Source organism: Ostrea edulis, chromosome 1, assembly GCF_947568905.1.
Source record: "Ostrea edulis chromosome 1, xbOstEdul1.1, whole genome shotgun sequence".
Taxonomy (NCBI): domain Eukaryota; kingdom Metazoa; phylum Mollusca; class Bivalvia; order Ostreida; family Ostreidae; genus Ostrea; species Ostrea edulis.
Genome location: NC_079164.1, coordinates 101,294,787 through 101,319,513, shown reverse-complemented (window position 1 = coordinate 101,319,513; position 24,727 = coordinate 101,294,787). Strand labels below are relative to the sequence as shown.

General features: G+C 33.6%; 2 non-coding genes across 2 annotated transcripts; one reads left to right on the top strand and one right to left on the bottom strand.

Annotated features, from left to right (window-relative positions):
• Positions 1–4,578: 4,578 nt before the first annotated feature.
• Positions 4,579–4,651, bottom strand: Trnar-ucg (transfer RNA arginine (anticodon UCG)). The gene has a single exon. It is a non-coding gene; the product is annotated as a tRNA-Arg (tRNA).
• An 11,556-nt stretch (positions 4,652–16,207) lies between these two features.
• On the top strand, positions 16,208–16,279 carry Trnaq-cug (transfer RNA glutamine (anticodon CUG)). Its single transcript has one exon. It is a non-coding gene; the product is annotated as a tRNA-Gln (tRNA).
• Positions 16,280–24,727: the final 8,448 nt, after the last annotated feature.

The following is a 24,727-nucleotide window of genomic DNA, read 5'->3' as shown; positions in this document are numbered from 1 at the left end:
ACTTCCCACATTTATGTAGCAATATTCCATTATCACCTGCATATGGTGTTTATATATCTCAACTGATTCGATATGCAAGAGCTTGTTCTGGGTATAGTCAGTTTTTAAATCGAGGTAAGCTACTGACAAACAAGTTGATGGTACAAGGATTTCAACAGTCTCGATTGAAGTCAGCATTTCGCAAATTCTATGGTCGTTATAACGATCTAGTTCGTCAATACAACCTCGCATTGGGTCAAATGCTGTCTGACGTGTTTCATACCGATTGTTAAGCCGTTCTTGGCACACTGATTTTGACTGCGGATAACTCCGTTTACCTGATCAGGATATGGGGCTCACGGCGGGTGTGACCGGTCAACAGGGAATGCTTACTCCTCCTAGGCACCTGATCCCACCTCTGGTGTGTCCAGGGGTCCGTGTTTGCCAAACTATCTATTTTGTATTGCTTGTAGGAGTTATGAGATTGATCACTGTTCGTTATCTTCACCTTGCATTGAACATTTCTACATTCCCAATGAACATTTCTACATTTACATTGAACATTTCTACATTTACATTAAACATTTTGACATTTACATTGAACATTTACATTTAACATCTTTATACATTTAAATTAAACACATCTACATTCACAATGAACATTTCTACATTTACATTGAAGATTTCTACATTTACATTGAAGATTTCTACATTTATATTAAACATCTCTACATTTACATTAAACATCTCTACATTGACATTAAACATTTCTACATTGACATTAAAGATTTATACATTTACATTGAAAATTTTTACATTTATATTAAACATTTCCACAATTACATTAAACATCTCTACATTTACATTAAACATTTTTATGTTTACATTGAACATTTCTACATTGGTATTGAAAATTTCTACATTTACATTAAACATTTCTACATTTACACTAAACATTTCTGCATTTACATTAAAGATTTCCACATTTACATAAAATATTTCTACATTTACATTAAAAATTTCTACATTTACACTAAATATTTCTACCTTTACATTAAACATTTCTACATTTACATTGAACATTTCAAACATTCACATTGAACATTTTTACATTTACATTGAACATTTCTACAGTTACATTAGATATTTCTAGATTTGCAATGAACATTTCTACATTTACATTAAATGTTTCTACATTTACATTAAATATTTCTACATTTACATTGAACATATCTATATTTACACTGAAGTTTCTATATTTACATTGAACATTTCTGTATTTACATTAAACTTTTCTACATTTACATTGAAAATTTCTACATTTACATTGAATATTTCTACATTTATATTAAACATTTCTACATTTACATTAAAGATTTCTACATTTATATTAAACATTTCTACATTTACATTGAATATTTCTACATTTGCATTGAACATTTCTACATTTACATTAAACATTTCTACATTTACATTGAACATTTCTAACATTCACATTGAACATTATTACATTTACATTGAACATTTCTACAGTTACATTAAATATTTCTAGATTTACATTGAACATTTCTACATTTACATTAAATGTTTTTACATTTACATTAAATATTTCTACATTTACATTGAACATATCTATATTTACATTGAAGTTTCTATATTTACATTGAACATTTCTGTATTTACATTGAACATTTCTACATTGACACTAAATATTTCTACATTTACATTAAACATTTCTAGATTTACATTGAATATTTCTACATTTACATTGAACATTTCTATATTTACATTAAACATTTTTACATTTACATTGAATATTTCTATATTTACATTAAACATTTCTACATTTACATTGAATATTTCTATATTTACATTAAACAATTCTACATTTACATTAAACATTTCTACATTTACATTGATGATTTCTACATTTGCATTAAACATTTCTACATTTACATTAAATATTTCTTCATTTACATTAAACATTTTTACGTTTGAATTGAACATTTCTACATTGGTATTAAAAAAATCTACATTTACATTAAACATTTCTATATTTACACTAAACATTTCTGCATTTACATTGGAAGTTTGTATATTAACATTAAACATTTCTGCATTTACATTAACGATTTCCACATTTGAATTGAACATTTTTACATTTACACTAAAGATTTCTACATTTACATTCAACATTTCCACATTTACACTGAACATTTTTACATTTATATTAAATATTTCTACATTTACATTGAACAGTTCTACATTTACATTAAACATTTCTACATTTACATTAAACATTTCCACATTTAAATTAAATATTTCTATATTTACATTAAGCATTTCTATATTTACATTAAACATTTTTACATTTACATTAAACATTTCTATATTTACATTAAACATCTCTACATTTAAATTGAACATTTTCACATATATATTGAATATTTCAGCATTTACATTGAACACTTCTCCATTCATATTAAACATTTCTACATTTACATTGAACATTTCCACATTTACATTAAACGTACTGACATTTATTTTGATGTACTAAATTTAATTTCGCTCCGATTCACTGGAGCAAACCAATTATGTATAGTTAGGGCTTCTGATCCCTGGTCCCTGACATTGCTATCGGGGGATTTAAAAAGAACATCTCTACATCTTTATACATTTTCATTAAAGATTTCTACATTCACAATGAACATTTATATATTTACATTGAACATTTCTACATTCCCAATGAACATTTCTACATTTACATTGAACATTTCTACATTTACATTAAACATTTTGACATTTACATTGAACATTTACATTTAACATCTTTATACAACATTTAAATTAAACATTTCTACATTCACAATGAACATTTCTACATTTACATTGAACATTTCAACATTTACATTGAACATTTCTACATTTACACTGAACATTTCTATATTTACATTGCTACATTTAAATTGAACTTTTCTACATTTACATTGAACGAATGTCGCAATGCGTACTTACAGGGATATAATTTTGACCCGATTGGCTTTCTAAATGTTTTATTATACCGATAGAAAGCCAATCTCTAAAGCTTACAAAAACCGTGAAATAATTACATAAATCGAAAGAGGGATGACGTAGACAGGGAATTCACACATTTCAGAGAAATTATTGCCACAAAAATAATTATCATAAAAAGGGGGGGGGGGGTAGTAATATCCATACTTCAGGTGCCTGTGATAATTATGTAACTTTTAATTTCGTTATATAGTTTCTCCAGGCACGTGCAATAAGTATTCGTTCACACAATAGCGGCGTGTTTACGTTTGAAAACGAAAGCAAAATTAAAGTGACCTTGTATGGAAGCATATTAGGGCCGCAGCAGTATCACTAAATTGATATTTCAAATTACTAATTTGTTATAACAAATTATTAATTACTAACTTATTATAACAAATTATCAATCTGTTATAACAATTAAGAATGAATGATTTGTTAAAACAAATTAGTAAAATATTGATGCGTAGGAATGACATCTAACATTACATGAAGAACGACAGTAAATACAAATGGCATACAATTAACACAATAGTGTTTAGATCTCCTCATTAGGACGACTCACTCTGTGTAACAATCAGACGGAATTACAAAATGGAGCACAGTCACTCACGTATAATTCAACCAATTGCCAGGTATACATTATTGAAAAAAGAGCTTAAGAGTTAGGACAAAACAACATTATAGCTTCCTTCTTCAATTATCAATAAAACAGAAAATAATGAAATAATCACCAGATGTTCATCATGCAAATTCAAAATCACCTTTGGTAACTTCTCCGTAATGGAGGTTACGACATCAAACACACGGTCATGAAAAATGTAGCAACTATTTGTATAATATAATATTCATCCCCAAAGAAACTTTGCCTAACACATACTATCAAACAACGTTAATTGTTAATAATTCCAAATTTTGAATAGAAATGATATTGATGCAATATTGATTAAAAGAATTTTGTATGTTTTCGTTGCCTGATATATTCGCCAGTTCTGTATTCATTTTTAAAATCTTTCACACTAAATCGGCAAGGAAACATAATATCATAAATGAAATGTGAAAATAACTGTAGGTATAACGTTATGCAATATTTTGTCAACTTTGATAATTAAGGACTAAGTGTTGTTAATTCGTAACGGAGGTTACTAACAGCATAAATTTTTGTCTTGTGCCATCTCCTGAAACAAAAAAAGAAGGTTATTTTCGTGTTTGTCCTGCTTTAAAAGCTTATTATATATCTTACATATTCGTGAGTTGCTTTTTTGATTTATAACCTCCGCCACCAAGAGTCTTCATGGTTACACAGTATTAATTCAATCAAATGAAATCCTCTATCCAATTTCAGCTATTGAAATGTTAATGTAAAGATTTTTTGAGTGTAATTCAAATTTCATATTTGGATCAATTGTCTAACTTCAAATTATTAAGTGCCATACAATGTCATTTTTATGTATTTATGAAATTGATGTGATATATGTAAGCAATAAAAAAATATATAAATGAAGATAAAATTTGTTGTATTATTTGATTCTACGTAAAAATAAATTTCGACCACGACGAGACTCGAACTCGCAATCTTCCGATTCGAAGTCGGACGCCTTATCCATTAGGCCACGCGGTCTTATTAAAATATGGTGTTATATATATATTTAAATGAAAGATTAATATCGGTGTAATTTATTGGTCATTCACAGCCCATTGAAGCAGGTCGGTCATTTACATGGGGAAAAAATGAAAATATAACATATTTATTTCCAATCAAGGGCCCCCGCGGAGCGACATGAAAATACATACCGACTGTATATTAGCAATATATATTGTGCATGACACTGTAGGCCTAAGTGTATGTCTGTATACAGGCCTAATCTTAGTCTGTTTATAAGCCCTTAAAAGACACAGACGCCTGAAATGTGTATAGATATTTTATGTACACTCCCCCCCCCCCCCCTCCCGTCTAAAATGAAATTATTTTTATACAGAACCAAAAATTTATCCAAAATATGTTATTTCCCCACCGATCACCCCCGTAAGTCGTTTTGAATGGTCAGATTCCACCTTCTGTAAGCTTTTGAGATGGCCACTTGTGAGTTACTAATATTTGTATATTATCTCACAAGTGGTCGTCTCAAAAACTTCCAGAAGGTACAAACTGACTATTCAGTGGTGAGTTTGGGGGGTGGTATGTACATAAGATACAAACTATCCATACTTCAGGCGCCTGTGAGAGGAACATGACAGTTCAGGGAAGTCTGATATGGATGGAACGTGCAGGATATATACATAATGTATGAATATATTCACCAATCAAGGGCCCTCGGGGGTGGGGGTGGGGGACATGTACAAGTTAACAAGCAATTGATTATAACAGTGAAAATAAATAACAATCATTCAGAAGTACTAATACTGTCAGAGTTATTAACAAGCAATTAATTATAACAATGAAAATAAACAACAATCATTCAGAAGTACTGATACTGTCAGAGTCCACACTTCTGCACGGCACACATCTATAATTATATATGAAATACTGATTGCAGACAAGATTTAAATTATACAATAATAAATAACCCAACTGCCTCACACGTCTAAGGACAGTGCCAGTTTCAGAGATAGCGGATAATGTATGAATATATGCCTGCTGGCATGGTAAATATCAAATTCATAAAAAAGCCAGGAAAACGTCAGATATTTCACACAAGCACCTGAAGTATGGGTATTACACGTGTATTTTATTATAACGGTAGAAGGCCAATATCTAAAGCTTACAAAAAGCGTGAAACGATTACATGAATCAAAAGAGGGATGAGATGGGAATTCATACATTTCAAAGAAATTATTGCCACCAAAAAAAATTATGAAAAGGGAGGGGGGGGGGGGGTAGTAATATCCATACTTCAGGTGTCTGTGATATTTCGTACTACATGTACAAATAATGTTTTGAACTTGAAAAGTTTGAAAGGATCAATTCAAGGTATCAAAAGTCAAACGAAAAAAGGAGAGAGTATTTTAGTCTTTACATATTTAGCTACTCCATTAGATAATCGTTGTAGATTGTCCCATAAGGCCGAGTAAATGTAAAATGGTTGTTTTTCAACGCCTGTGGACATAGACGTAAACCTTTAATAGGCCTTTTACAACGATGTACTATCATAATGCATGTTTTGTTTACGCGCATTTTGATATGATAGCCTATTTCATATTTTTTTTAACAGGTATTTAAATCCGGTCTTGATTACAATCGGGCTAACTCATTTATTTTACAAGAGATTTATTTCTGACAACAATAAAACATGTCACTGATGCATGAATCATGCATTTGAATTATAAGAATGGAAATCCAAAGAAATACATGCAGGTATATAGTACTACATGTAGGTCTTTAAAACAGATACATGTACCACCTGTTCCAGCGCCTGGCGGTTTACGTAAGTATGGTAATAGCGTGTAAAAGTTTGATATTCGATAATCTTGTGATGTATGTTCAATATTTTGTGATGCATGTTCAATATCTAGTGATATATGTTCCATATCTTGTGATGTATGTTCAATATCTTCTGATGTATATTCAATATATATGTGATGTATGTTCAATATCTATAGTGATGTATGTTCAATATCTAGTAATGTATGTTCAATATTATAGGGTTATTGAACTTATATTGGTGAATATTGGCACGAGTTGGCTGTGAAAATGCACGAGCTTGCGAGTGCATTTTGACAGCCAACGAGTGCCAATATTTATAGGTTATAGACTTTGTATGGGAAAATATGACGACCGAGTTTTTTGGCGCGTAGACGGACCGAGCTTGCGAGGTCCGTTCGCGACAAAAAACGAGGTCGTCATATTTCCCATACAAAGTCTATAACCTTTTTATTATATACTTTCAATTTCATTTAGAAACTAACAATAATTTTATTTTTAACAATAACCTTATCGGTTTAACTGAGTAAAAGATGAAAAACACGAAAAATTTGAAAATTAACGGCGTAGAAATTTGATTGTGACGTAATGTTTGCGGGCCGGAATGTTTCCGGGCATATATCGTGTGATATATGCCCGCAAACTTTTAAAGAAAAAAGAAGAGATGAAATTGAAAGTATATAATAATCACCAATATAAGTTCAATAACCCTTTTATTATATAGCTAAAGTATTTAGTTGTTAAATTATATCCCTTTTCACTCAAACTACTCCAAAATAGACGAGAATTCATCAATATTGGCAATATGTACAGTAAATATCAAATACCGGCTCTGTAAGATTCGGAGGACCGTCGTCTGCCATTTTGGCTTGTTTACGTCGTTACGGTAACGTCAATATTGAACGCTCATACTCGGAATGTTTCGGTTATGATTTCGGGCGCATACAATTTACGCAATGCAAAGTTAGCGTTCAATAAATTCTCAGGATATTGAACGCTAACATTATCTAGATTTTACGCAGATTTTATATAGGACTATTTATTAGCTATATAATAAATTGTGATATATGTTCAATATCTAGTGATGTTCAATATCTAGTAATGTGTGTTCAAGATCTTGTGATGCATGTTCAATATATTGTGATGTATGTTCAAGATCTTGTGATGTATGTTCAATATATTGTGGTGTATATTCGATAATCTTGTGATGCATATTCTCAGGAATTTTTTTTAGGGTCTGATGGGGGCCGTAGTAATTAAGGCCCCATTCCCAATGCTGAAAAGCAGGCATTTCCCCCCAATGTTTGCTTTGAAATTCCCAAATGATATAAGCAAAGCAAAGCATGCTAGCTTTATTGTTCATAAATCATCAGAGACCCACAGATTACAATTTTTGCATCAAAATTGTTAAGTAAACCTATATTTTAGGCCTCTGTTTATTTATATGAGGTAATCTTTGACCAAAATGTAAGTCAGAAAGAGTCCAATTATTCCTTAATGCACTGGTTTGGTTTTCTCCCTACTTCTTTTATCCATGGAACATTTTTCCCAATTTCTTGCAAATTTCGTTATTTTTCCCAATTGGAAAGGCCCAGGCCCATGAAACCAAGACCTTAAAAAAAACCTGTATTCCATATCTTGTGATGTATGTTCGATAATCTTGTGATGTACATATATATGTGGAATATGAGTAACATGACACAACAGCGTTCTATAAAGTGAGGGCAATTTTCAGTCGTTAGAAATAACGAAAAGGACCCGGTGAAGCTAGAGAAACGTCTTTGATATAAATTAAATATCAATGGAGCAGGAGATCCAAACTCAAAATTGTAAATTTCATGATCGCAGGGTAGGGCTTTTGAACGACAAATTAAAACCCTTTGTCACATTTTCATGTTCGCTTTCTTTAATCTTACTGATGCTATATATAGGACAACAAAATGGAATGTGTCAAAATTGTGAATTTTGAACTTCAGAGTTCTGACTCTATGACGGGTCCTAAATAGTTATACGGTGTTATAGAGTAATAGAACATACTAGATCTAGTATATTATATTTTGCATCATCGGATACTTTACATTATTGAACATACATCACAAGATTATTGCACATACATCACAAGATTATCGAATATACATCACAAGATATAGAATATTATCTGTTGATAGATTGACTCGAGAAAATGGAGTCAATATTGGCATTAATCCGCGTTCCTATCAGAGAACATGTTAATATAATACATATCTGTAAATCAGTCGTAAATACTCGGACATTTCCGCAAGTGGCGATTAGTTACGGTTTATTTGTGAATGATTTGTTTATACCAACCCTCTCGAGAATTTTTCATTCATATGGAGACATCATCATTACCGGTGAAGGGCTGTAAAACTTACGCCTATGCTCAGCGCGTAAGGCCTTTGAGCAGGGAGGGATCTTTATCGTGTCACACCTGCTGTTACAAGGAGCCTTAGTACATGCATTTACGGTCTTATCCGAAGGACCGCCCCATTAGTCGCCTCTTACGACAAGTAAGGGGTAATGAGGACCTATTCTAACCCGGATCCCAGTGGGACGATTTGTGAATGAGATCAACAGTAGCTATAATCCAACTGGTTAACCCAATAATGACCGGAACTTTGCTTACATATCTTGTTAATTTCTTTCCTGATAGTTTTGTCTTTGACATTTTCAACTTGAAGTCAACTAAATTTCTAAGAAACATAATAACATAATCCTTTTTAAATTTTATGTACAGATTAAATTTTACAGGAGTTTCAACAATCTTGTTTAAATTCATAAATTTGGTAAATTCTATTGTTGTTAAAACGATCTCATTTACCAATGCAACCGGTTATTAGGTCGAATGTTGTCTGACGTGTTAAATACCGATTGTTAGACCGTTCTTCACACACTGATTTTGACTACGATTACTCCATTTACTTGATCAATATATATGTATAGGGCTCACGGGCGGGTGTCACCTGTCAACAGGGGGTATTTACGCCTCCCAGTCACCTGCTCCCACCTCTGGCGTGTCCAGGATCCGTGTTTGCCCTACTCTTAATTTTGTATTCTTTATATGATTTATGAGATTGATTACTGTTCGCAAAAACTGAGACAGAAGTGCATCTAAAACCGAAGCCCTTTGTCACAGCAGCTGTGACACGATAAAGATCCCTCCCCGCTCAAAGACTGTAAGCACCGAGCATGGGCCTAAATTTTGCAGGTCTTTACCGGCAATTGTGACATATCCCGGTAGCGGATTTAAAGAGGGCGCAGCCGGGGCCCCCCTTAATTTTTTTTTCAAATTTAAGATAAATCGTGATCTCTTGTTTAGAAAAATGTAAGCGATAAAAGAAGCCATAAATTCTTCCACTCTCGGAGAAATAAATGACAAAATCTTTAGATTTATTGAATTACTTTTAATGGGAGAACTCCCCCCCCCCAACCCTTATTTTATTAGTTTCACCTTAATTCGTTATTTTGTAGTAAACATCGGTTATAATGTTACCTTCTTATTTCGTTACCATAACGTCAAGGAATGATTATTTCTATCCGATTTCATTGAAAATTTTATTGTAGGGCTCAATCTTTTTAAAACATTGCTATTCAATTAAATTCTTTATTGTCCTTGAGTTATACAACTCATTGGAATAGATCTAGTATATGTACATGCACACATGTATATACACAATATATCTAATTGTATAAGATAAACAACAGCTGAGTGGACAGGAGAAGATAGGAGAAGAAATTACAAATATAAAATAATATACAAATTACGTACAATCACATTATGAGATGTACATGTTATTAGAGAAATACTATAATTACATTATTGACTTACAATGCCAAACTTCGTAATTTCACAGCTTGTACTAAGAAATTTTCCAAGTTATTGAGTACTTTGGTATTGTCTACACTAAGGAGCTTAACTAATTTAAAGACACTTGGTTTTGTGTAAGAAAAAACCTTAATATAATTATCTTTCAAATCGTTGTAAAATAGATATTTCAAGATAAAATGAAACTCATCTATATCATTATAATCATATAATTTACAAAGCCACGCAGTCCTTAAAACATTGTTATGCCTGCCTTTTTCAATATTCAAAGAATTGTGAAGACGTTCTGAATTTAATGATTTATTTTTTTTTGGTTTTTTCGTTCAGTTGAAGAAATTTTCCTTTAGTCGACCGATCTCATTACTGATATCCCTCACTATCAGACTCTCAGGTAAATCTACAAATAAAATTTCATGAGTAATGTTTTAGGTACTATTTATACCCTCACACAGTTCTGTGCGAAAAAATGTCAGACAGTACCAGAGGCGCATATATCCAAAAGAAAAGAAATATGAGAGCACGGCAAAGACTGGTGGTGGGATCAGACAAACACGGACCCATGGACACACCAGTGGTGGGATCAGGTGCCTAGGGTGATTAAAGTATTCCCTGTTGATCAGTGACACGTGAGTCCTTTATCATGACCAGGTAAATGGAGTAATAAGTATAGTCAAAATCAATTTGTAAAGAACAGCTTAACAATGGCCTACATTTTTCATAACGCTATGCGAGTTATTTCCCCCTGATTACAGAGGGCGCGCAGCATATTGTGGTCCTCAGTTGACGGTGTCATATAAGGAATAAATAGAGAATTTACAATCTTTGATTGCAATCAATTGTCAGTTAAGGATTTTTTCTAAGAATTAAGTGTAATGACTTAAGATTAGTATAACTGAACAAAATATTTTAGTCACTAATTACATTCACTAATATATGTGTCCCTTGTATGGTTTTTCCGCAGGCAATGTATGGTCATGATGTAATAAAACATATTAAGTAGATATTTTAAAACTTAATAAACTAGTCCTCGATTTCTTTAGATCAGAATCATGATGTCCTTAGTATCTCAGCAATTCTTCATTATTAATTTTTTATCAATATTTTCGACAACCAAAACACCAAAAAATCATGCAATACAATATGCCCAAAAACACATGTACAACCAACGCATACATGTACATGTATATTATCAATTTATCGTTTCACACTGAACAAAACTACTTAAAGCTAAATGTACACTAGGTGCCAATGAATAAAGCGTGTTAATTATCTCGAATTGGTATCTCTAATGTAATATTTTTGTTAAAATAATTTCTTCGCGTGTGATTCAATCTTTTGAAAGTTAGATTTTGTGTACATCAACTCACACCTCTTCTTGCATTTTAATTACTCAAATGAGCACAAAAACAATTATCAGGCTCGTAGGAACAATGGGTCTACCTCCTCTTATTATTACATACAAACTTGGTTATTTTTACGTGCAGAGATAGATCTATAGTCGGATATAAAGGCCCTTAAAAATACAGCATTGTCGTGAATGGTAGTGGAAATGTAAAATTGACAGATGAATGGAACTGAAAGATCAACCCTTGCCGCCTTCGTTCTCGAGCTTTGGGTTCTTCTTGTATATATATTTTTTAATTTACCTGTCAAGAAGTTTTAGGCAATAATATGAAGTCAACTCCCTCCCTACTTATAAACGATACTACGTGCCTGATTGTATCACATGCTTTCATTGTGCTTTTAATTCTAGATGTCAGTTGTTTTTAAAACATATTACTATTAAAATCCTCGGTATTAATGACATAATTTGGACAGGGATAAACCTCAAAAACACCTATAACACCCCCTCCCCTTCCCCAACTCTACAATTTGACGAAGTGCATACTTTAAAAAGTTTTCTCCTTAAAATAGAAGAAATTAAACCATGGTTTTTTTTGTTTGTTTTTTTGTCATCAACATCAAGATATATTACAACCTGTTAAAACTTAGTATACTAAAGAATTTGGTAACGTAAGCTTTACACTATTTGTTGATGCTATTTATGTGAAGCTTGGAACCGCACTCGTAAGTGCCCCCCCCAATTTCCGGTGTAAGGGGAGTAACTGCAAAAATGTGGGCTATTGGTATGAAACACGTCACACAGTATTCGATTGAATTGATGACAGGTTGTAGTTTCAAATTAGATCGTTCAAATAGCGACCATAGAATTTACGAAATGTTGACTTTAAATGAAATTTTTGAAACCCCTGCAACATCAACAATTTTGTCAGTACCTTGCCTCGATTTAAAAATTGATCCTACACAGAACATACTCTCGCGTATCAAATCAGTTGAGAGATATAAACACCATATACAGGTGATAATGGGGTATTGCTATAGATACGGGAAGCTGACGGTGGAGAAACTGAATTCATCCTGTCTGTCAGAAAGTGGAGTTGTTGGTTTAACATTAAGTGTCGTTAAGGAACGGTCTCGTATTGGGTGTCCACTGTCTCGGATATCGAAATGGACAGCTAGAGGCGTTTGTCCTTCTTAAATCAATGCCTGGTTGTTGATATAATGGACATTCTTAGGTAACCATCTACAAGGTCATTCGACGAAAGTCTCTGATATTGTGATCAATTGTTAAGGAGGAGTAACATGTAGCTGGGTAGCTCAGTAGGTTAAAGTGTCCACCGGTGATCTGTAGTCGAGCGTTCGGATCTAGCAGGGGTTTTAATTTTCTTTCAGATTATTTTCTTGTAAAACTACAATTCTTAACTAAAAATTGTTATTTTGAAAGTTTTTGATTTCAAAATATTATTGTACATACTGTATCTTCCACTTTCCATCCATATCAGATTTATCTGTAGTGTTATTTCTCCTTAAAAGACAGTTCTAGGTAACTGTATTCAATTCTCAAGTGGAGGTTAGAACGAATCCTTCATTTAGCGAACCTTCAGAAGCGGACGCATTTTGTAACCACTGTGGGGAAAATATAAGGTGAGAAATTAACCACAAAAATGGATTGATTGTGAAACGTTTAATGGTTTAAAAATATTTCATAACACCTCTTTCTTCTCGTATTATCGGGCTATGTACATGTAATATTCTTATATTCTTCATATCAGATTCTAATTTTATCATACTGATTCTTGCATAAAATCCGGAGAACTGTGTTCCATTAAGGACAGTTACATAGTTATGCTTTACCAGGCCATGTGGAGGTATCACTTCGGCCCCCACTGTCTCGGTACACGCCCCCTCCGTCTCCTTATAAACATATTCTGTCTCATTATACTACATTTCCAAAGAGGAAGTATTTAAAGACTTTCTGAAATATTAAAAGTACACCATTCCTTTATTTTGACCATTAATTCTGGTAAGAGAAATTTATGTGTTTATACAACCACGTTGGATGCTTTGAAATTGCTTCCAAAACTGGATTTTTGCTTCTGAGTAATGTTCTTTAATCATGGAATATGGATGTGAACAGCGTTGTTGACGGAAGTCTCATATACCAATGGTTTCGTCTGGGTCTTAATTTCATACTTCTAAATTGTATTCACTAATTGATTGATTGTTTGCGATTTAATGCCATTTGGCAATATTTCAACCATTTTACGGCGGTTACCTAAATGAGATATGATCGGTTTTAAATGTTTTTTTTAGTTTCCATGACGGCCACCAGTAAGCTACTTTTTTTTCGAAAACCTGGGAAACGATCTTTTGAATTCAGTTTATTCTCTCAAACCATTAATGGTACATGAGGAACAGTAACAATATATGTACATAATAAATAACACTGGTCAGAGGTACATTATATAAAGAAGAATAAAAATAAATACACATCTGGTAATCAAGGAGGACAGACGGTATCAAAATTTTTTCAAAAGAAACATACAGAAGGTTTTTAAAACATTTTTTCTTTTTGGGTTGACATAAGATCTTTGAATTTGGTAACATTGGGTCTATGTGAATAATATTTCCCAAGGTAAAATTTCCTAACATCAGACATTTTTTTACATTCTAAAATATAATGAAACTCATCTGCAATTTGGTTATTATTACATAGTGAACTTAGTCTATCACAGAGTGGTATTCCATGCCATCTCCCAACCTATGATTTGTTGTACAAAACTTTAGAAATATATTTCTGAATTTCGGAGATAGCTTATTAATTGAACTTTCAAAACCAAATGTTTGTTTACAGATTCTGTACAATTGCCTTTATCAAGAATTAATTAGTACAAGAGGGTTGTTATTCTTGATACGGGACTAAATTGAATTATTTATATGATTACCGAGTTTTACCCGTATCTGTCTATTTCGTTCAATGCCATTCCCTTTCTAACTTTTAATTAATCGTCAAATGTCTTCGAATATATTGGACAGTTTTACGCAACATTGGACAGATTTGAAACTTATTGGGCAGTCGCGTTTTTTTTTTTTCCCTATCCAACATGACAGAGAATGAATGGAGAGAAAATAAGGGCGTCACAACAATGGCTGGATTTCAAATAAACATCTACTACTAGTTCTGACGGGTTAACAAGAAGACACTCATAACTCTCGTGCTGGAACCAGTGCTGGCCTAGATCACTACTAATTAAAACCGGGAGAAATAATATTTTCAGTGTATGCTCGCTGTCGTGTCTGCTGCCAAAATTGTATATATTTCTTGTATGTCTAGTGCAATGATCATACACAGGCCGGGGGCGGATCCAGAGAATTGCAAGGGTGTGGTATTGTAATTCAGGATGGTATGTATCTTTCCTTCCATAAAAAAAGGGGGATTGTAGACCACTAAATGACCATTTTTAATGAATTTTATACTTTTGGTATTGTTACACTAATTTTGGGGTGGGTTTTTTTGGAGTGGGTGTGTGGTTTTCTTGTTGTTGTTTTTCTATTTTTTTCTTTTATAATTATTTTTTTTAGCCATAAAGGTATTCTCTTTAGAGAAGTGGGGAGGCATAGCCTTCATCGACGATGAAGGCTATGCCTCTCGACTTCTCTAAAGAGAATATAATCTAGTCATAAAGGGTGAACTAATATGAAAAAAGGTGAATGTCTAACTCCGCCGTTGATTTTAGAATTGATTCGTGACTTTCATTTAATTTTCTAATATTTTCCTAATCCGAAATTCCTCTGACTCTTATCCCCGCTTTTATATTGTGACACCCCCGCACATGTCACAATAGAAAAGCCGGGGGGGGGGGGTGTAAGAGTCAGAGGAATCTCGGATTAATATTTTCCCTGATATTGCAGATAGCAGGGAGATCGATTATAACTTTTATAAATGAATGTACAAACAGATGCGTATATGTATGTAAAAGTTTATTTACAGTTGTCAAACGAGAGACGCATGTATACATTTATTACTTTACATGTCCGTATACTTTGTACCTTAAGGAGGAGGTTCATGTGGACATTAATGTCTACTGTTTAGTGAATCCTATCATGTGCATTGTCAAAATCCGTTTAAAATTTTAAAAACGAAAAGAAAAAATGAGCGACAAATGTTTTTAATGCATGTATCCTATGCATGTATTTTAAAAGTACACATATTAGAATACGTCTACAAATTTTTTTTAAATCACAAGAGCGACAAATGTTTCCTATGCATGCATCAAGTTTAGAATAAAATAGATAAATAAAAAGAGCAACGAATGTTTACTATGCATAAATTGATAAGTACATCTTGAAATACATTTAGAATTAAAAAAAAAAAAAAAAAAAAACTTTAAAAAGAAAACGAATGTTTCCTCTTCATGGAACAATGAAAAGTAAGTAATCCTCTACGACACATTATATTCATATACTTAATATTAATGAATACATTAACACTAATCCTGTTAGATGCCCCGAGAGAGTGGATTAACAGTTTAAAAGGAAATCTCACAATATCCGATCGACATATATCTGAAGGTTCCATGGTGTAATGGTTAGCACTCTGGACTCTGAATCCAGCGATCCGAGTTCAAATCTCGGTGGAACCTACTCATTATTTTATTCATTATTCAAAAGACTTTTCTCGAAATATTTCAAAATATATCATAAATCACGTCGACGTTATTATCAATTTTTTTTTCTCATTTAAATAACTTTAACAACTCATAAACTAACTAAAAAACCCATATTAGACATACATCTGCGGGTTTATTTTTATACTATGTGCTACAGAGCACATATACCCCCAAATGCAAAAGCCAAATTTTAACACAAGGATGCATGGTCTCATGTTTTATTAAAAATATGCACCAAAGCAAAGCATATTGAGCTATAATATATAAAAACCAATAACTATTCATTTACTGAGAGAATTTTTAAAGATATTCAATTGAAAACATACACAATTGCTGTTTAATCTGCTCACATCCTTCAGAAAAAAATCACAGAATATCGCAATTTTGAAAAAATTTCAAACTCTAAATTGTTTACATGCCAGTTTTTCTTTAAAAATATTTAGAATTACATTGTATATCTAAGGTTAACAAAAAATTCATATTTTACCATAGTTGACCAGATCTAATTTGCAAAATGGTCTCTTGAATACGTAAACCCTCATTTTTAAATTTAAGTTTTACAATTATTCTTTGCACACTTTGAAAATAGTAAATTGTAACAGCAAATACAGTATTAAAATCAAGATTAACAGAATATAACAATATATATTTATGTAAAACATACTGAAAATTCTGTCCCACTAGACAATTAGAACACAAGGAGTGGAGGGGGGGGAACCCCACCCCCACCCCTTCCTTTTTCACACAATTTTTTTGGTGTGTGTTTGTCCTTCTTCTTTTTTTCGGTTGGCTATCAATCATATCATACATAAAAATACATGCATGCTATCTCATACTTATAGAAAAAATAAATATAGTGTAACATATATATGCAGATTCTAGCAACTACAGCTCATGTACAAATAATTTTGTTTCTTGAAGAAGAGTTCAAATATAACTTTGCTGAGGATTTTCTGAGGATTTATAATTCTGGGTTTCTTTGAACCAAACACAAACTCACTAAAAACAATTTAAATTCCACTGTGAGGGTCACGCCTATGTATGATTTTTAACTTGTTCAGGCTTAGATTGCAAGCTATATATTGAGCCTTTTAGAGATCAATGTAGATATTACATTGCTTTGTACCATTGGAGCTAGTGAGGACTTGACACTATAGTAATTCATGGTAAATATATCTGAAGATTCACATTTGAATGCTAAATTTGACTCGTACAGTTCTCGTAAACTACAAACATCAGACAAAGAAGTTATAACTGGAACTTTCTAGTCGGTGTTTAAGATTTAAAACCGGATATGTAAAAGCACGGACTTTCCTTAAATAAAAACAATGTAGCGAAATAATTATAATAAGTCTGAATCGGCATTGTTCATTTAAGGTCTACACTGTTTAAGGGTTTAATATTTAAGGAGGAATGCAAGAACAGAGAGATTTGATATGGATGAAAAGTGGAGGATATGTGCAACAAGGCTTTGAAACTGAAAACTTTATTTAGTCAAACAATGCAATTTTAGTAGAAAGCAGTCTGGGGGAAAAAATTATAATCCCTACTGAACTTGAACCCACAGTTCAGCAGTCGACATGCTAACCTACTGAGCATTCAGATAGGCAATACTTTTGAAATGAATAGAGAAACATTGCTGATATTTATATTTTCATCCATGATTAAAAAGGATTTTAAAAGCCATTATGACGATGTTGAGTGACTCCTTAAGAAACTGAAAGTTGATATCATCTGTAATAAGCTTTAAACTTTTGAAATACGCTAATGACTGTGTACATGAATACACATTTATCATTCTAATCATTATTAAGATGTAAATATAAGTATTCAGGTTTTGAAGATATGTGATATGATATACCACAGGCCTCTTTACACCGGCATATATTTAACACATATATATTTTCACTATACACATTTAGTTTATAGCATACACTTACACGTGAAAAAATATCGCAACATCATTTTGTTTTTCTTAGCCTAAATATGGTGATTAATTTCACACTATGAAATGAATATTGACGTTATTTTCTAATAGCATCACTTGATCTCTAAAAACATGAAAACACCATTAGTAAATGTAGTCGTGGTTATTTTTTTAAAGCTAAGAAGACGTGATATTTTTTTCAGGGAATTTACAGTAAATAACTTTGCCTTTGGCTATTGATTCAAATGACTATTATGAACGAAATAAAGTTAAATAAGGTTAACATGTTGCAAACTTCAGATTATGCAGGTTTTTTCCGGTATTTAGTTTAACTTCCGTTCACACGGATGAAGGTTTAAGCCTATGATCAAACATGTGGTAGAACTTGCCACTCCTGATGCAGTGCCTGTGTCAGTTCATCTAATTTCTGAATTGATGGTGTCCTTTGACGAACTCGGCGATCGATAATATCCCCAAAAGTGCACAATGGGGTTCGAATCTGAACTTCGAGCAGGCCACTGTAGTGTCGCATATGACTCTCTCCGCAAAAACTCCTGCATAGCACGAGCACGATGTGGTGTGATATTGACATCCATGAACACTGGCCTTGGTCGAAGAGAGTGATTGTCAAATTGAGGAACAACACCGGGATATCGTCTCAGTATATATGCAAGTTCTAGGTTGCTGTCATACACACAACGTCCATCTTTGATATGCAGCACAAATCAATTCTCGTCTCACCAATGGACTTTCCCCACAAAAGGTTATGTTCCAGCGCTGGCGAGCTTGACATCATATTGCACACGTGCTGCTTTGTGGTTGGGTGTAAACAAGGGTTGCTTTGTGGGTCTTCTTGCACGTCCAGTGGACTCCGGCACTCTTCTCGTTGGAAGAAAACGATGTGGCAACCAATCCCTTTTAAAACATAAGGTAGTGGTAAAGACGTTCTGTCTGAGTGCATTGATCCTCCCGAACAGATGTTCTTGTACATGGTCTATGACGTCATTTGTTAACTAATACGGATGGTTGAATAGTGATGACGTGGTTGATGACCAATTTGTTTCAGTGCCATACCTTCTTCCCTCATTCCAATAATCTGCCATTGGAATGTATTTGGGACTTGCAGGGGATCGATATAATTTCGATGTGCAAGAAATGCAAGTTTCACGCAACACAATTGGGTTTGGTTTTGCTGGGACACAACTGACGTATCCGGGTACTCTAATCACGTGACATGTTGTGGAGGGGTGGTTTCGGGTTTGATTGGGTTATTTTTTAGGGGGGGGGGGGGGTGATGGGGGTAAAATCGCTTTGCAGGTGGACATTGATATAGGAAGTATTCCCTTAAACAAATAAAAAAAAAAAAAAACATTGGTGCAGGGGTTTTCAGGGGGCGTGATCTTTCCACTGATGCTACTCAATGACAGAAATAACCCGTAAAATGGGAGATCAGCCATGGACAGTTGTGATGCTATCCCGCCAATGTTTTTATTTTCTCACTGAAACATCATTTTGTTGCTATTGAGGATTTGGCAGGTTCTGCAATTTTAAAGGAAAATTATATCTAGCCACTTAGAAGTGTTCACATGTACTTCATATAAGATTTATAAAAACTATCTTTCTATAAAACACAATGTGCACATGTACTCAATATGTACGACTGATAAGGTCATCTCTCCAAAGCGTGGAATCGGTTTCCAGTACGTCGGTATAGGTGTTCATCACTTTCGATTTAATTTAAATAACATTTTATTCAAAAATAAGTGAATGAGATCTGGCAGCAGGCATAGCCTATTTCAGCCCTCTCGCCGTCATGTTCTCTACAGTAATATACATGAGTATTATGTAAATTTAATACAGGTAGATGTTTTTGTTCAAATATATCTTATTGAGTAAGTACACAAACGGATAAGAAACGATGTGTTTAAAGCAACTTACCAAGTTCTATTTCTTCGTGTTCTCGTACTGTCATAAAATTACGCTCAGAATAAGATGACTGAATTAAATTATGAACAACAGTGATCAAATCGAAACAGCTTATCAAATTCTGTTAGAATTGTGGATTGTGTGAACAGTAGACAAATAGACACCATGTCCATCATTTGCATTGCCACAAAGAATCAAAAGTGTACCATTGTGTCATTAGCGTAAAGATCGTTTAATCAAATAATTCTTCCAGAAGTCTGTTTCTTGTAGGTGAATGTTTTCTGCAAACAAAGCAAAAACGTTATGAATCTTCGGGTTTCCTACCAAACAAAATCTAAAGGAACAATGATCTTACGTCTCCGTAAATCAATATTGAGCCCGGAGTCGTTACGTCTGGCATTACTGCATGTTTATTACAATACATATATGAAACGTGTTTTTGGAGGTTTAATGTAATTACGAAATTCGCCTAATAGGTCTAGAAATAGCTATACCCTAAGCACCTAACCCTAAGACAATGTCGAATATGTATCATAATTGAAATGTTAAATCTATGGGTAAATGGCAAAGGAATCATAAAAAGACATAAAAAATCTTGAAATCGGATTCATTTTGCTAAAAGACAAACCTATATAAAAGTTCGGCTCGTCAATATGTAACGAGATACCAGATCAGAGAACGACTTGCATGTACTACAATGAGAGCTAGGCCGATTTCTTTGGATAACACCGTAGGAATAAAAAAAGCATGTGTTTTATACGAAGCTAGATAAGCTATACATTTTCTGCAAATTATGCAATTTAACTCAATCGGATTAAAGATTAATCAAGCTAATTTCCTATAAAATTAATTATATATTCTTCGAGTCAGATATCCTGAACGCTCCATTTCGAAATATTTATGATCACGTGATGTTGCACGCGGAATTTCAAAAGTAAACAAGTACAGCGTGTACGGCCTTCGGGCTGTTGACCGGACACATTTAGCGATACAGTCAGTCAGATGGAAAACAGAGCAGAGAGAATTACTTTGAGCAATGGAATGGGAGGTAAATTTGAAATCACCATTCCATACGACTATATACCGTAACTCCCATGATGTTTCTAATAATATTTTTCTCCTGCGCTTGCGCACAACCACCGTAAAGTCACTACTTCATAAACATGCAATAGAAAATCTTCATTTTCTTCTTACATTGAGTAGACCAATACTCCTATGATATCCGTTTATAATTTGTTGAAACTGCCAAATCGTATCGTATTTTTTATAGTTTATAATACTGACAAAATTTTGGTCTGGTTTTTAACATCTAACAAAATGCTGTTTGATACGGTATATATACCTTTAATCTTCGAGAAGAAAATAAAGTGATCCAACTACATATTTATTAAATGATACATATTATATGTATAACTAGCGGATTTAAGGTGGTGTTAGCTCCACCTCCTTTATTTTGTTGTCAAAGAATAATAAAATATGCATTTACAATATATCATACCAACCTATATATATTATTTTGAAATTAACTATCAGACATAACAATTTTTAAAATACAACTTGAGAGTTTTAAGAATACAATTTAGTGAATATTGGTAGTATACTTGTATATACAAAATAACTTTGAAATTAAGTTTTGTTCCTGATTCATTCATACTTACATGTATATACGGTTATTTACAGATGGCAGTTTGCCGCCCCCCCCCCCCCCCTCCTTATTTTTCTTTGCTTGTCATTTCATTCAAATTTTACTATTTTTTAAAGCACCTTTCGAAAGCATTCTACAAAACCAAAACTGTATGTTCAAAGTGACCCACCACTAGAGACACACGCCTGGTTGCCATGGGAGCAATATTTTGACATACTTGGGCGACTTGGCTGCAGTTATTCGGCCACACAACAAGACGCAATAACCCGTCAAAGACAGTCCTTTATTGAAGTGTGGAAGACGGAGGCAGGGAGGGCAATATAAAGCCTGGATGTCCAAGGAGTGGACCGGCCTCAACGAACACACCCTCCTGAAGGCAGCCCAAGATAAAACCACTTCACGAACCATTTATAACGCCCATTCTGACATCCCGACCAAGGGACGAATGAGTGGGATGAATACGCCCACTTTTACGCTGCTTTAGGAGATGCAATTCAGGCTCGACTTTTGGTGAAGATTGGCTTGTCGGCCTAAGTTGTGTCTTAGATTTAGACCTTTTTATGAAACATACCTCTGATCTGACAGGAGTTGGCTATGTCATCTAATACAACACCAATCAATGTCTTTGTCTTTATTGACTTTAAAATATGACCAGTGATGCATCCTACTGTACAAAGTCATGACCAGCAGATCAACTAACAACAACCAAATTAGAATCATCAGAGCAAACAAAGAAAGTTTGAAAAATGAATTCTTGCTATAAACCATTAAGCACTGGAACTCTTTATAGGAAACTATTACATCCTTGCTTTGCAACTGAAGTATTCTCTAACAATGTATAAGTACAGAAATGCAGGGATGAAGCACTATCTCTCTCTCATATTGCATATTAAGGATATATATCTCCATCGTCAACTTCCCATATATATATGTAACAAAATTACACTATCACTTGTATATGGTGTTTATGTCTCTCAGCTGATTCGATATGCAGACGCATATTCTGCGTACGATCAATTTTTGAATCGAGGCAGGCTCCTGAGAGAAAAGTTGATGTTATATGCATTTCATCAGTCTCGTATAATGTCAGCAGTTCGTAAATTTTATGGTATCTATAATGATACAACCGATCATAAAGTCGAGTGCTGTCTGACGTGTTTCATACCAACTGTTAAGCCGTTCTTTACCTACTGATTTTGGTTACGGATTACGCTGTTTACCTGATCAAGACAAAGAGCTTACGTCGGATGTGATCGGTCAACAGGGTATGCGTATTCCTCGTAGATACATGACCACCCCTCTGGTGTGTCCCGGGGTCTGTGTTTCCCCCATTTCCTAATCTTGGGTGACAGATGAAAACGTTCATTGGGTATACATGTATCACGTTTCTATTCCGGTAAAATGCTCTTGATCGCGCATTAAATATCAATTTTGTACTCTTTGAAATTTAATCCTTGGTATACGAGTACGTTGTACAATATTAACTTAATGAATGGTACCTTGAATCGACAGGTAATGAGCTGTCAACTGATTTCCTTTCAGCTTCGATCCGTTGACTACCGCGGTCTGATCAGTCAATCAAAGCATCCGTTATTAACATGAACGTTGTGAGCTCTCGACATTCATCTATTTCTTTGCAATTTTATGAGCCCCATGGAAAAAGTAAAAACAAAATAGATTTTCCTATAATTGATTCCTGGTTTGGAATAGGACTTCATATAATTGGAGATTTTTTGCACGTTCCTTAAAATTGTCAACAAGAGCCACATGGGCAACAATGCCCACCTGAGTCAACCTTGCCTGCTGTTTTTCATCTATCGAAGGTTGTTTTTTGTTTTTTTAAAAGATTGTTTTACTTTCTTTATTCCTACAAAAACTTTTTAACCCATATTTGGATCCCACCTAAGCCTAATAGGGTTGTGATTTAAGTCAATTTGAATCCACACAACACAGGAGATGCTCCATATTTCTCTGTATTCATGTTAAATTTTTCCTCCATTTTAACCCCCATGGTCCACATGTTTTTTTTAAAAAAGATTTTCAATGTTACCCGATATATTCTCTTATCACGCCTCAGACAAAATTGTTGAAATCTGATTGGTCAGATCATGGTCACATGACCCCGTGAAAAAAAAAAAACCCTATCATGCGAGAAAAATCCGTATTGAGCGAGTAATTTATTGTCGGGTTCGACTTGCAGCCGTGAACGAATCTTTTATATAGAGACATTTGACTAAGTTGTATGATATAGACCCCCATAATACAGTTAGATGTCTTCGATGTGATAAATTCGTTACACAGTTAGTTAGTGACCTGATACGGAAAAATACATGACGTGAAAAGAAAACCCGTATCGGGTGAGGCGAAGCCTTTTCACACCTTGTATTTTTCCGTATCAGGTCACTAACTGTGTAACTAATAACGTAAAACGTTGAATCCATATTGAGGCCCAAACCTACCCCCAAAGCCACTTATTTGAACAAACTAATGAAAAGGTGAAGATAAATAGGGCTGAGTTTAGTTAAAAATGGTCAAGTGGTTCTGGAGACGATTCTTAACGATTTTTCTCTCTATATATACATGTATTCCAATACAGAATTTTGAACCCTCCTGTAGCCCCCGTTATTGGTTCGGAGGTCACACTGTATAATAAACTTTCTTGTAAATAGTGCAGTTGTTCCTGAGAAGAGTTTTAAGACACCAATTTAATGTTCCCATTATCACGAGATACCCTGAGCCAAGTTTTATTGAAATTGGTCCAGTAGTTTTAGAGAAGATGAAAATGAGAAAATTTTACAACAACGACAGACAAAATTAGATCAGAAAAATCTCACTTGAACCTTCGTCTCGAGTGAGCAAAAAATCAGAGGTCCCGTGTCATAGTACTTGTAGCTGTCGTCGCCATAAAGAACCCTTACTGCTA